This window comes from Lasioglossum baleicum, chromosome 11 (genome assembly GCF_051020765.1).
Source record: "Lasioglossum baleicum chromosome 11, iyLasBale1, whole genome shotgun sequence".
Taxonomy (NCBI): Eukaryota; Metazoa; Arthropoda; class Insecta; order Hymenoptera; family Halictidae; genus Lasioglossum; species Lasioglossum baleicum.
The window spans coordinates 6,811,224-6,826,530 of NC_134939.1; the positions used below are offsets into that span (position 1 = coordinate 6,811,224).

Below are 15,307 nucleotides of genomic sequence, written 5' to 3' on the forward strand. Positions count from 1 at the left end.
TGAAATTAAAATTTCAATGAGATTTATTGAACTATTTTCACTATTTTCTGTAAAAACACGTTTGAATCTTTTATTCTAAAAGTTAGAAACACAATAATAAATCTATTTCAAGTTCGCGTGGACTGCATCGTATCTCAATTTTATCAGAATCCCTGTTACTGCATCCAAATAGTGGTACGTTTGGCGTGGAATGACCCCGTTAATGATCTCATCGATACATATACGACATTCGTTTGATGCTTATACGAGCTTTGAATCTGTCTCACTCACAGTATCGATAATTCTTGCTCACGTGCTATAGTGAAAATTATAGTTTTGCATGCACAATCAAGATATGTCAGGTTATGTGAAATATTTCGTATCACCTTTTAATTTAATTCTTCACCTCTTGCAAATTTGTGGAAGTGCAAAGAATAAACGTAAAAATAGAATTGGGAACCATAGATTGTAAAAAGTATTACAAATGTGGTAGACGCCTGTTACAGTATGATTAATCGAGTACCATACCCTAAATGAAAGATTAATTACAATCTCTGTGCTATGAATGTGGATTATTAATCACGCTAAAATTTGAATACAATTAGATAACATTCATTTGTGAAATTCTATTTTATTATTGTTCAGGATTCCAGACAAAATTCATTCTTGATCCGTCATTCATTCATAATCATATCAAAACCCATACACAATACAATAACAACTTAATTTAATTTAATTTAATTTGTACAATAGTAATATTACAATTTGCTATTAAAATCTAAAACATATTCCCAAATTTTAGATCCTGTAGAATATTTTAAAACAAGTAAAAAGTGACAAAAACACACAGAAAATGAAGAAATTCACTTAGAGAACACGCAGCATTTCGATAAAATATTCATCTAGATGCACATTTGGAAACTGCAGTATGCAGCTGAGATATTAAACATTACAAAGTTGAATAAAAAGAAAGTTCGTTGTTTCCATATCTTCGCGAAATGGTTCGAATTAGCCATAAGGAAACCCATGAATATGGAAACAGTTGGATCATAGTATGCGATGAAGCCTATAATGAGAGTCTCTTAAACCAGCGCTTTTACTTAGTAATTAGCGACAACAAGTCGAATAAGTTCATTGTATAAGCTCCTTCGAATAGAAGTTCGTAGCTCTGGCCACGTGAGCAAAACCGTGTACGATATTTCTAGACTGTAATTAAAGCAGGCTATGCTCCGGGCATTGCCGGAAAGTTACGAATAATTTGCGAATTTGTGCGCCCATGGTTTTGTCGGTCAGACGGAAAACCGGGGGGAAGCTTATGCTGACTTTTCGCATGGTTGTTTCGAGAATAACATCCGATTTGTTTATCGTTTACTTGTAGTTGTTCACAGAGAATTAATATATACAATCCTAACAGAGAAATAGAGGATTCTAAAGACTATAAATATTAACGGAGGACTAAAAGAGTTATGAGACTTCCAATTGAGGCATGGGCCATAGAACATTTTTGAAAAATATCTTTATGTTACCAATAGATCTTTAAGCATTTATAGCAAAATCGAGAAGATGAAATTGAAAATCGTTAAAAAATTTTTTAAATAGATGTCAATATTTAATTTCTTCTCTATTAAAATCATTAAGGAAGATATAACATTCAATTTAGTTTCTAAATATTTCTTGCAATCGATGCAGACAATTTTTATTTTGCATAAAGATCCGCAGTCTAGATAATGTAAATTCCTATTGAAATATTGATTAAAAGCTGCGACGTTTGTTTTTTTTTTGTTGTATTGAAATATGATTCAAAAAGCACTTTTAGTTTTTCCCGAATTTTCCATTTTTCTTTCCCTAAAATCATATTCGGAATATTACGAACATTTAAAAAAAAATTAGCCAAATCGGTCCAGCAGTTCTCAAGTAATGTGCTTACCAACGAACAGCATTTGATTTTTATTTATATAGATAGATAGATAGATAGATAAAGATCCGCGGTCTAGTTATAAATCAGACCTGGGCAACTAGGAAAAATTTTAAAAATTGAAGATGTCAATATCTGATTTCTCCTCTATTAAAATCATTAAGGGAAGATATAACATTGAAATTAGTTTTTATTTCTTGCAATCGATGCAGACAATTTTTATTTTGCATAAAGATCCGCAGTCTAGTTATAAATCAGACCTGGGCAACTAGTGCTCCAAGAGTTGATGACATAGAATCGGCACCCCCACCCGGCCGACTAGCACGAGATCCCCTTACTGCCTTACGGCGAGCTCGTATTCCCCTCTCGCGCTGGCTGGCCAGGTGGGGGAAGTCGATTCTACGTCATTGACTCTCGGAACATTAGTTGCCCAGGCCTGTTATAAATTACTAGACAGTAGATCTTTATGCAAACTACAAATTTTTGGTAGACGAATTGCAACAAACTGGAGTGAAGTAGAAATGAATTTACTTTCTCAATATGTTAAACAGATTGAAAAAAATGGAACAGTATTTTTAATTAGTTCTAACGTTGTCACTGTGGCATAATTACACCTACTGATTTTTGTCTTGAATACATAAACGCCGCTGTATATAAATTATTCTCAATTCTTAATAATCATTCACGTTTAAGAAATTACTTTACTATCACTAAATTTATTTTTGACAAGATACATTACAAACTATTATCGATAGATTTTTAGTAGACAAAGTGTCAATTCAGTTATTATAACACTGTGAATTTCATGCCGTTGTAGGTGAAAGATAAAATATTAAAAGTGTTAGAAAAATATTATTAAATATTAAATAAAAATAGCTCCCCCCCCCCTGCTTGCAAATTATGTACAAACATTTTATTTTATTTTATTTTATCCAGTTATTAGAATATTTCACAGACGAATTATTCATTAGGTGAATCGCGGTTCAATAATTTTAGGAAAGCACGTCCACATGATTTCGACGTTATTTAAATACTGAAAATTAGAGGGCACATGCATGTCAAATGGGATTTCGCTGGAAGCTCTAAATGGACCTCGAACTCATTGTTAGTGCGGTGCTTAACAAAGCTTGAAAATCCAATTGGATGCTTCAAACACTATAAACAGACCCGCAAGTAGTGATTTTGGCGAGAATTGGCTCAGAGTACTGTTACATGGTTCATATGCAGCCACACAGTTTACGATCAGATTTGTATACCATTCTGGTATCTCGAAACACCGAATACATTTTCAGTGGTTTAGACCCAAATAAAAACCTTGATGATTTTATCATTCTTTTTGTTTGTAAATATCTTCAATTTAATTCCGAGCATGATATAATTTAAATTACAATATATTAATTGTACAGTCTGTGATTGTTGACATTACTGTAAAGTGTACACTCCCGTTCATAAATCTTAGGACACCTCTGGTTTTTATTATAGTAAAACTCTGGTATTTTGTATAGATTATGAATCTTTAACTGTATTAACTACGTAACATAAATATAATGATAATGATCCAAAACACACGTCAAAAACATGTAAAAACTATTTCCATCAACTTCAATGTAATAATTCATTAAAGATTATGAAATGTCCACCCCAATCACCAGATTTGAATCCCACAGAAAAATTATGGGATGAACTGGATAAGACAAGTACGAAACTTTTGCCCTACTTCGAAAACACATTTATGAAATATTTTGGAACGAGGATGGAATAATATAACAACAGAGAAAGTATGAAACAATTTATCACGCGGATGACAAGAATAGTGGACACTGTAATAAAGGAACGTGGCGGATTCTTCGACGAACAGAAAATATAAATATTTTTACACTTCTTGGTAAGATTTTTTATATATGAGTGCAGCATCCTTTCCTCGACATGTAGACCTTTAAATAAGGAAAAATTTGTTCGCATACTTCCACGATTATTTCATTTTTACAAAGTTGAATACAAATATGATCACTGTCCTATGACTTATGAGCGGAGTGTTAATACGTTAATGTAAAGTGTAAATACAGTAAAGTCGCGATTCTTGTCAAACAGCCTGTGTTCTGCACGGACAACTATCAGATACCGACATTATTTTTTTATGACTGCGTCTACCGCGCCGACCGCAGCACGAGTTCAAACGAAAGCCGAACGTAGAGAAGGACAGCATGAAATACGGACCGCGTGGCCGAAGCTTATCGGTGTGAATCACTACTAATCGAATGTACAAAAACTTCTTTATATTTCATTATTTTTTATGGGACTTTTACCAACTTATTTTTGACATTTTTCTGATTAAAATAACACCAAACACAATGTAATTTCAACTGTATTTAGTGGTTTAATCGACGATGAAAGTTCCGGGCGCAAGGAAGGACAGTTAACACGCGGTCCTTTGAACTGTGCCGGTGACGGCGGATGTCCGCGTCTCTTTCTTTCCCATGCGCTGTCCTTCCTCGCGTCCGAAACTTTCATCGTCGATTGAACCACTAAGTACAGTCGCAATTATATCGTATTTGGTGTTATTTTAATCAGAAAAATGCCAGAAATAAGTTGGTGAAAGTCCCATAAAAAAATAGTGGGTAGGCACTTAGGCACCTGACAACTATCGCGTACACGGTCGTTGACAAATGTCGCGACTTTTCTGTATTTTGAAGACATAACATGGAAATACGTAACAAGATGTAAATGTTCCGTTTATTTTGAAAGCGGTGTAAGTCCATTTAAAAAAAAAAAAATAAGATATCACATACTTTGCGATTAAATTAGTGTAAACTTTTTATTCATAACTAGTTCATATTGAACATCTTCAAAAATGCCAATGCTTTGTTCAAGTTAAAATTGACTAATAAAAGAAATTGCGTAGCGATTGATTATGAAAGTGGTCTAAGTCCATTTACAGCCCGTAAATATATATTATTTTCGTTAAATTCGCGCCTAAAAAAAAAATGTATATAATCAAATTACATATGTATTGATAAATTAGTAGAAACATTGCCAGACTTGACATAATTAATTTATATTTTTGAACTGACTAATATGCGAACAACAATAAAAAATGGACTTGCACCATTTTCAAAATAAACAGTCCAAATATTGATATGATTCTCCAAAGGAACAGTTTTATACATTGAAAAAGTTTAATCCGCCCTATTTTTCAACTGCTTAACGCCTCGAGCTTTGAGGGAAAACCTGAAGTCCAGTTGACCTTACGAACGGGAGCGTGCGCAATCAACGAAGTTGTTAATTAATGTAACAAGCGTAATAACATCGCACGTTGTCGAAGTTGTTAATCACTGTAACTAGCGTAGTTGCATTACCTGTAAAATATAATTCAGAAATTCATGGGAGTTCGACAACTTTCGCAACCACATACATATACGCGCGTGCATTTAATTACATGATAAGTAAGACGTAAAGCAATGAAATAATTATACACTTAGAGATGGTTATCTTCGCACGAAACGAGAAGTAATGTTGTACGTGGGTCGGAAATGGAATGCAAAATGGGCAGGTTAACAACGTGAGGTGGATAGCGTGTAATCGAGGCTGGGCCTGCTAATGACCTTGTCGCTGACTCGCTACCTTGTCATTACTATTAACGATACATTCGAGATGAGAAATCGTCGGCGTTAATACGATTTCGTGACAAGCGTGCATCGATCCTGTCCGGCTGATATGTGTGTTCGTATCCTGGCTTGATTAAAGTGATCTGCGAACGTAAACGAGCATGATTGAATTTCAAGTCCGGATGACGGCGATTCCAACCTTCTTCCTGATCACTTTTCTACGGGTCTTTCTCGTGTTCTCAAACAATCAATTCCAATTAGACGCATCCAAATTGCTTACTCTCACGTTAAACACACTCTGCGTTTCCAATATAAACGTTTTATATTAAAATAATTATAAAATAATTATTATTCGATTACCGGTGTTCGTATTTATGATACAAATTAGTTGGTGAAACATAAAATAATAGGCAGGTTAAAAGAATTTGAAAATATAAAGTATGTAGTATAATGTAATATTCAAATATAAAATATAAAATTTGCGGAAATTACAAACAAATATTTCCTTATATATATCGTAGAGTTGTTAATAAAAAATATATTAATGCTATTGGCGTATACTGGCACAGGCATATATTTTTTATTAGCAAAATACAAATTGTTTTTCCACGATTGTGGTCAGCAAGAATTAAATAAAAATTAACTTCATCTCTTAACAGATTTGTTACACTAAAGCCATGATGACAATATTCGTAAATTTTTCAAATCTTTTACTGTTCTATATTTCATCCAGCTAATTTCTTCATAAATGCATAAAAATCCGCAGTTTAATTATGACTAACCCGAAGATTTTATTTTTACCAATGTTTGATTTATGGCAAAGATAAGTATGTAACACATAAATTGAAAATATTAGAAAGGTTCTCAAAAGTAAGTATGTAACACATAAATTGAAAATATTAGAAAGGTTCTCAAAAGTAAGTATGTAACACATAAATTGAAAATATTAGAAAGGTTTTCAAAAGTAAGTATGTAACACATAAATTGAAAATATTAGAAAGGTTCTCGAAAATTCGAGTACCATGATACGCAATATTAAATTATTTGTTAAAAATATTACGATGAAATTTAGTTACTTATTAATAGACTGTGGATTTTATCCCAAACAAAATGAGTTGGCAAAAAAGAAATTTAAAATATCAGACAGATTTAAACAAATACCTTGATACATGTAATTAAAATTTCTGTAAAAATTAAAACATACCTGTTCAATCAATATGGTCGTCACCTGTTACAATTGAAGGAGTATTTTGTGGGAAGACTGTTAATATTATTATTATTATCGTTTAACTACATGCTCGAAAAGTTGTACAGATTAATTGAAAGTTCGATTGTATGGTAGAACAGCTTCCTCACTTTTGCCGCAAGCTCTGTACCGTCCGCGTTCGTTCTATTCATTCCGTACGAATTGGAATTCCGATTTTTATGAAATCGACTGTCCCAAGAATTTGTTAATTGCTTCCACGGAAGATTGAATCCAGCGATTCATCCGGTAGAAATCGTGTACCCGTCAGTCCGACCTGATTAAACGACCGATTTCGAGAACTGACCGCACACCAATCGGCGTGAAGGTACTTCGAAAGCGGTTTATAATAATATTGCTCTATGTGACGGCCCAACGGTGCATCGAAATTGGTGCACGCGTCTAATTGCACTCTGTTCGCCATTTCACTTGCAATTAGTTCAACGGCGTGTCGAATTCTTCTGCACGTGGAATTTGATCGCTGGTGGTATCGATATCGCATGAGAACTCGAAAGTTTACTGCGTGGCGAACGAAGTTCGTTTTCGGTAATTTTTCACGGCAGCTAAAATTATTTGTTATAGCTAGAATTTTTATGAAAAAATGGACTGAGCAAAATATGAAACAGTAACAGATTAGAAATTAAAAATCACGCTTATATTAGAATGCACTAAAAAGGAGAAAATAATTGATTTCCTGGTTCTCCATAAAACACCGAAGCCAGTTAAATGATTAATAATATTTTTCCTCAAAATTTTAAGCAATTAGTTCAAAATTTCTTCTGTTATAAAATTAGTGTCGAGATAGATAGATAAATTTAATATAAATTTAAATAGAATCATGACATTAGTTACTATAAAAATAAAAGCGTAGAGCATCCACGAAGATTGATTTTTTTTCTACCCTTAATAATTTGATCACAATTGTGAAAAAAATATATGATATGAAGGAGGTAAATTCGAGTATTTTCGTTTTTTTTAAAATCTGAGTATCTTGGTTAACAACCGAGAAAAAAAATGATACAGTTAAGGGTATTTACTCTCATATCATCCTTATATGAAGGGCTAGCGACTTAAAATTTTAGGGGGTTATCTTTCAACCTAAAACCATTGTTTTCTACACAATATCACTAAAAATTGTGGGTGGGGCCACTGGACCATTCTGTGCTAGACCCAAATTTGTATTCTTCATTGATAATTTTAATGTGTGATGAAAATAATATATTAATTCACTGAAAATCTTGTAATATTGTCATCGTTTTAAATTGCTCTTGCTCATTTTTGTTATAAATGCATAAAATCCGGAGTCTATAGATGAGCATTCCACAACTTTTTCTATTTTCCTCTGCTGCATTCGTACAGAGATATGTTTGTTTATAAATAAAATAAAGGAGGCGGTGGGCGTCGTTGTAATTTCTCTGTTGGAAACGCGACGATTCCTTCGTCAAACCGACTATGAATTGCCTCGATTGCAAATGCTAGGTGTCCTGTAGGAAGTCAATCCGTTTTCTATGACGAAGGCGATGGAAGTGGAGCTTGATGATAACAGAGAGTCCTTCGTCAAAGGTTTTGCGGTTATTGCAAAGGAATCTTCATGGTCGCGTTCAGTTTCCAAAGGCATTGACAGTACCGAAGTATTGATCCCCCTCAATCCACATAACACTAACGTGATATCAATAGCACCGCAGTGAGAAAGCCATTTTAGAACGACCGAGACAGAGAGAGCGAGAACGAGAGAAGAAATGCCCATTTACGTCACGGAAAATCGAAAGCTAGACTTGAATTCTACATCGTGCCGAACAAACGATCCCCTCGCGCAATTCTCGACAAACATATCCCAGTTAATGGTTAAAACTGCCTCTATGCCGTGAACAGAAATTTACGAAACTTAAATTGAAAATTGTATAAAACGATTTCTCGTTTCTACGTTTGAAATGGTAGACTGAAGTCTTGTACGATTCATAGAACTCCTTAATATACCAGAAAATTGAATACAGCTTAAACCCTCGAGTGGATCTTCAAAATGTACTTTCAAGTGCAATTGTTCAATTAAATTATATTTAATAGTCATCTCTATCGTAATGACAGGACACGTAGACTCGTAGTGTTTATTATTACTTTATTATTAATAGTTACGTTTTAATTATTGTGTTTTGCTTTGAAGAAAAAATTTTTTCTATTACATTTTAATTAAGAGTTTTATTATTACTACAGTAATTCTTCGATCGGTGTCCTGGGTCGCCTGTGCAATCGCAGTCCAGTGCCTACCCACTCCACTGCCGGGCAACGCCGCGCAGGATTGATCTCGGCTCGGGTATATCGGTGTGAACATCACAACATTGACTCAAATGAATCGAAATTGTCGAAATTGACTGTCAGTCAGTCAGTGACAAAAGCGATTTTTGAGGTCCTATATCTCGGAACCTACTAATGTTGGAAGATTAATGTTTCGTCAATATTGAGACATGATAGCATTTAACAAGTGTACGAAATTACATCTCTCCATCTTCCTCCAGTGCCGAGTTATAAGCCTCTAAGAAACGGCTAAGTTGTTTCGTGTAAAAGAAGGTAGTGCGAGAACTTGGCTGGTGCACTACCGTGCACCTAGATATTAGCATAAATTTGAGTGGAGTCGCATCGGCCAACGGTTTACTTAAGGGTTTATGTAACCCTCAATACAATAATCAAATATTTTATGCAGTTCCTTTAATTAATGCGTGGAAGTCTGTATTTGCATAAAAATCCGCAAAGTATGTATGACAATAAAAAAGAGCCTTCGATGTAACAGATATAATTAATATAACGAAATTAATGGGATTAATTAATATAACTCGATGGGAATTAATTAATATGATTAATATAACTCGACAAGATTATAAATTTTCTTCTTTTTTTGAATCCTTTTAATCGAAAACTTTTCTGTCGGAGGCTTCAATTGAAAATGTGCACAGTAATCGGAGCGCTATGTCGACCGATGAGAATGAAATATTCTGATGGATTAAACGCATTCCTAAAATGAGTTCCATTGAATGGTTCATCCAACTTTTATCGGCGGTGTGTACAGAGCCCTCGTCTGTTTCAGAACTGCATTATGACATACGTACATATTGACGTTTGCACCCACCTACCGATTTTCCAGACCGAATCGATAGAGCGTTTTCAGATCAATAAAAAATGTATGAACTAACGGAACAATTTGTTTTGCCTTTAACAGATGCATGCATTAGCTCCGAACAAATAGTACCGAAATATTGATTGCGTTACACTCAAATTCACTATGCACACACCACTAACGTGGACATATCAATGTGATTAATGAAATGCAGTCGTACGAATTTGTTACGTTCAAAACAATAACAATATTTCGCGAACATCGCTTTTGACAGACAATAACTAAACTGATAAATGAAAAGGTAATATTATTAGATGAATAATAACTAGATAATATTGTAAATAAATAATCACTGCAAATTTTCGTGCAAAATAAAATTCCTTTTCAAATTTACAAAAGTGTAATCAAATAGAAGGTTACAGTGGGCAACACCAGTTTTGTATTCACGATATTATAGGTTCTTCCATGAATTAATTAACGTTAATTAAATTAATGCAGAATCTTTTGAACCCATTTGTTGAACTCGCCTTTTAAGTATATTACATGAGGACTTTCTACTGTTGCTTCATTTCATTTAGGGATTATAAAAATATTACAAGAACTAGGAGTTGGGTTTTAATTTATTTTTATTGTAAAGCATAATGGCAATCATTTAATTAAGAATGCTTCCATTGGAAGCACGTTGATATCAATGAATTTATTGATATGAATAAAACTTCAAAAAGTCGAATTACATTGAAACAAAATAAATTTGCCACAGATTTAACTTTTACAAGATCGCTATAACAACGACGCTTTACCATAAACCAATCGCAGATTCATTTTTCAAAAAGTAAATTAATGTTGCGCGCAACTTTCAGCCCAGAGTGTTCACTGAGATTAAACTCGTAAAGAAAACTTATGTAAATATCGTGAATATACTGTACAAACCTGCTACGTAGTGCACTAGAAGTTTATAATACAACTAATTTATCTGTTACGTGTTTCTTTCGTACGTAGAGCCTGTAAATTATTTCCGTTCCTACTTACTAACGAATTAATTTTACTAATTTAGCATCGTACACTTTTGGCATGACTTTAAATTAAAAATCAGTTTCCATAATGAAATAGCAACGTGAACAATAATATCTTTAACATAAAAAAACATCAGGTTATCTCCATAATTAAATTTTCAAACCTTTCTAACATACTAAAATAAATATCATTAATTATACAATGAAAATTTTGTTTCTAACCAATATACTCTAGTTATCATGTATTTAAGGATTTGAGGGAACACGAATTTTGAGGGGAAATGAGGGTTACCCCCACTCTGTCAGTACTGGATCTGTCACGTGACATTATGACACACGCACAAGACGAAACGCGTCACGTGACCGATCCGCGGCGGAAGGGAAAGGTAGGGTGGGGACACAAGTCTTAATAATTATAATAATGACAAAATTGCATTTACTTAGATTTCGTGCCAGTTTTATTTAAATATGTACTTCAATAGAGAAGTTCACTAAAAAAATTTCTCAGGAAAACATATATATTTATAATTTTAATATTTCTAAAAAAAAACAAATCAGGAGCAAATCATTTTGATTTATCCGGTAGTTCTAGTGTTAATCGATCCTTACGTTTATTGCCTGGTCTCGTTGGACAAGGTATAGTAATCATTAGACAGCGGATCTTTATGCAAAATAAAAAAACTTTGCACCTGAATTGCAACAAACTGGAGTGATATAGAAATTCATTTTCTTTCTTAATATGTCTAATAGGTTGAGAATGATATAATAGTATGTTTATATTCTTCTAATATTTTTGCTGTCTTAATTTGCACTTATTCATTTTTGTCATAAATGCATAAAATCCGCTGTCTAGTAATCATTATTAATCCTGGAACTGCACTGTTGGGTCTCAGAAACACAGAACGTCATTTATAATAGACCGCGGATGTTTATGCAATTTTAAATTTTTGCAGGCAAATTTTAAGAACGTGGAATCATGTAAATTCTCATTTTCAGTGGTAGTAGTCTTTGTAGACCCGAAATAGATAAAAATCGTGCTAAACTCTGTGGAGTTCTATTTTCTAGCATTTTTTGAAAATTTTTGGAAGGAATAAATGCATAAAGACCCGCAGTCTAGTCATTAATTATAATGTGACATGCGCATGAGTGGCTTGTTATTTTTCACTTTCATGAATTATAACTGTTTGTAAAGAGTAACACATCATGATCGAATTTTTTTCTACGCATTCCATTAAGATTAGTTATTCTCCCAAAACCATTAAATATTTACATTTTCTGCTGTTTTTCTAAAAAAGAGCTTTGGGTTTCTGAGACCCGAGTGTGAAGTGTGTATTTACATGTCTCAAAAACTAAGTGTGATGTTCCAGGGTTAATTAGGCATTACAGTGACGTTTCATAGGTGCGATTTGACTACAGAGAATGGCTCAAAAGAGTTATAATGATACCACTGGTAATGAATCATCCTTGAATGGATCCACAGCGTGTGTGCTAAACTCCTGTTTTGCGGGAAACTGATGGATCCAAATCACTCTTGGCGGTATATTGAATTGCCCCTTAACAACTAGTGGTACGTACAAAAGCTCCGGAACTTCAACGAGTGGTTACAGGCTTGATTTGCTCATGTAATGAAACTCGGATACCTGTATCGAAAGAACAGTACCGTGAGAACCTGTAACAATGCATAACCATATATCACTAGTTTAGAAATCCAATTACTAGATTGTGGATCTGTATGCGCTGAACTGCAAGAAACACGAGCTAAATACAAATTTCTTTTTTCCTTTAATAGTCTCAACATATTACAGTTAATATATTGATATTGTCAAATTTTCTTAACTCTGTGCAGTCACAGCTATTTTAACTCGAAAATTAAACGTTCCTTCCGACCTAGAATAATTCCATTGTAAATATGTATTAAATGTGTAGTAATTGATTGACTGTGGATATGCATTTATCGCAAAACTGAGTAGATGAAATCCAAAATTGTTGGAAAATTTTTATAATTGAAGATGTCAATATATGATTTCTCCTCTATTAAAAGCATTAAGGGAAGAAATAGTATTCAATTTGGTTTGTATTTCTTGCAATCGATGCATACAATTTTTATTTTGCATAAAGATCCGCAGTCTATTGATTAGATACCAACATATTTAATAATGTAAACAATATTGTGAGTAATGGTACAGCAATTTCTAATGCCGACACTGGCAATGAGACTCGATGGAAAGGGTTAAATTCGATAGAAACGATTACGATTTTTATTCCTTTCATATCTACAAAGGCTATGACCACTGAAAATTAGATTCTATTTCATTCCATTGTCTTAAAATTTATCTATAAAAATTGAAAATTGCATAAACATCCGCAGTCTATTCATTACGGTCCACTCAGCTGAAAATCACTAGGTACAAGGCAGTGTGGGACAAATTTTATTTTAAATAATAAATAATTAAATAATAAATAAACGTGTGATTTTAATTGCACTTTGTATTTAAATAAAAGTAATTTAAATAATTCCAAAAGTGATCTATTTATTATATTTCATTTGCAAATATAAAAGATTATTTATTTTATTTTAATTATTATATATTAAAATCAAATAAATAGTTTTTGGTGCTTTCTTATTTCTTGTATTTTGTATATACAATGAACATTGTATATACAATATTATACAATAGAAATATAACAGAAAATTGTCAATACAAATAATAATTGAAATTGTATTTGTATTTATTATTCTAAATAATTCATTTAGACTTGCTCAAATAATAGATAATTATTTTTACTTTTTATTTGAATATCCAAATAACAAATAACTTGTTATTTAAACAATTATTTATGTATAACACTAGTACAAGGTGTAAAGAAATGTTTGGTCTTGGCTGCTATAGACGTTCCTGTACCGTACAGGAACTCTTTTTGATGACTCTGAGTCGCCATTCGAGCACTAAGCGTGAATATTTCAACTGTTTGAAGTTCCACCGATTCATTTTTGTCATAATTACATAAAATTCGCAATTTATGTTGCATCCTTCCACTATTATATTAATTCCTTTGATTAACTTCTTTGAAGATGGAATAACTGTACAGAAAATGATCGAAATTATTCTGGAGAGTAGAGTGTATTTTAGTTGTTTGTTCACAATAAATAAATTCACGAATGAAGGGCTACGAATTAATTTGTACACCTGATACACCACGAGAAGAAATTTTGCATGAAACTTTTGACTTTTGTATTCAATGCAGAAAGCTTCTATTTTGCACAAAGATTGGCACTATAACGACGTCCCTCGCAAGTCTATCAGGAAATATACTCTGAAAAAATTCTTCGGAGTGCGACTCACCCAATGCGCAAACGAGGTTGCTCGTTTTTCTCGCATTCTTTAAACTGCGGACGATATTCGACAGTTTTGGCAGTGCTCTCGAAGCGGAAGGCAATTAGTTGGTGCCGAGCGGCCGCACGTATACCTGTGCACGTTTTATTGCTGCAATGGGCACCCCGAAGTGTCAATCGTCCATTTTGATGAAAGTTCGCACAGTGGTAGAGCATCGAAAAATATTAGATACATTTTTTTTCATGACATTCGTGTCGAGGTGGTAAAAGCAACCCTTGGATTGTAATTTATTTCAAAGATACTCAGGGGTTATTGAAAATCCGTGCTGTACTGTACTACTACTTTGTTTGCATAAAAACACCTATGAAAAATGTTTAAACTTTTAAACATGTTAGAATAACAGGCGTAGACATGTGCTCTTTCCGAATGTGTAAGTAATTAACGGGTTTATTCAGTTATTGGAATGGAAACGTAGTTTGAGAATGAAAATTTTGCTTTTTTACAGTATTGACTTAATAAATTTCGACGACGAAACAGAGCAAAAAATTTATTTCTCTGTAATTATATAAAAATATAGCGTTCTCAATCTTTTTTTACAACGTACCAAGTTGAATCTCCTATTTACTGAGCAATTAAACAGCTGAGGGAACGAGAGAAATAATTGCAGAATTAAATAAAAAGCTAAGAAGTAGAGCAAATATGTCGAGAACATTTTTCAGGCTTTTTATGAAAAATCGAATATACATGGAACGTTTAGTGTACATATTTTCCGTGTTATCCGTTTTCCATCGATATTAATATATTTCATCACTTCGCACACTATTATTTATCCATTTAGTTCTTCAATGACACATAATATAAATTTTGCGTTCCATAGGATATAGCCAGCAGAAAATCACTCGCCACGTTTTACACGATCGACTCTAAATAAAACTCGAGATACTGCGAACGTTATAAAATTAGTATGAAGGCTGTTGATTAATCAATAAATCCAGTATACTTATAATCGTTTAACGAGGACGCTATAAAAGGAACTAACATGGAAAATAAATTTTCTATTTTGTAAAACACATTGCTGTGCGTAGCTCGCTATACGTGATCTGTTAAA

General features: G+C 33.2%; 1 protein-coding gene across 9 annotated transcripts in view; it reads left to right on the forward strand.

The window, feature by feature from the left end:
• LOC143213439 (cyclic nucleotide-gated channel alpha-3) overlaps positions 1-15,307 on the forward strand; it is a 299,614-nt gene that overhangs the window by 77,874 nt on the left and 206,433 nt on the right. The gene's annotated exons all lie outside the window — the stretch shown is intronic.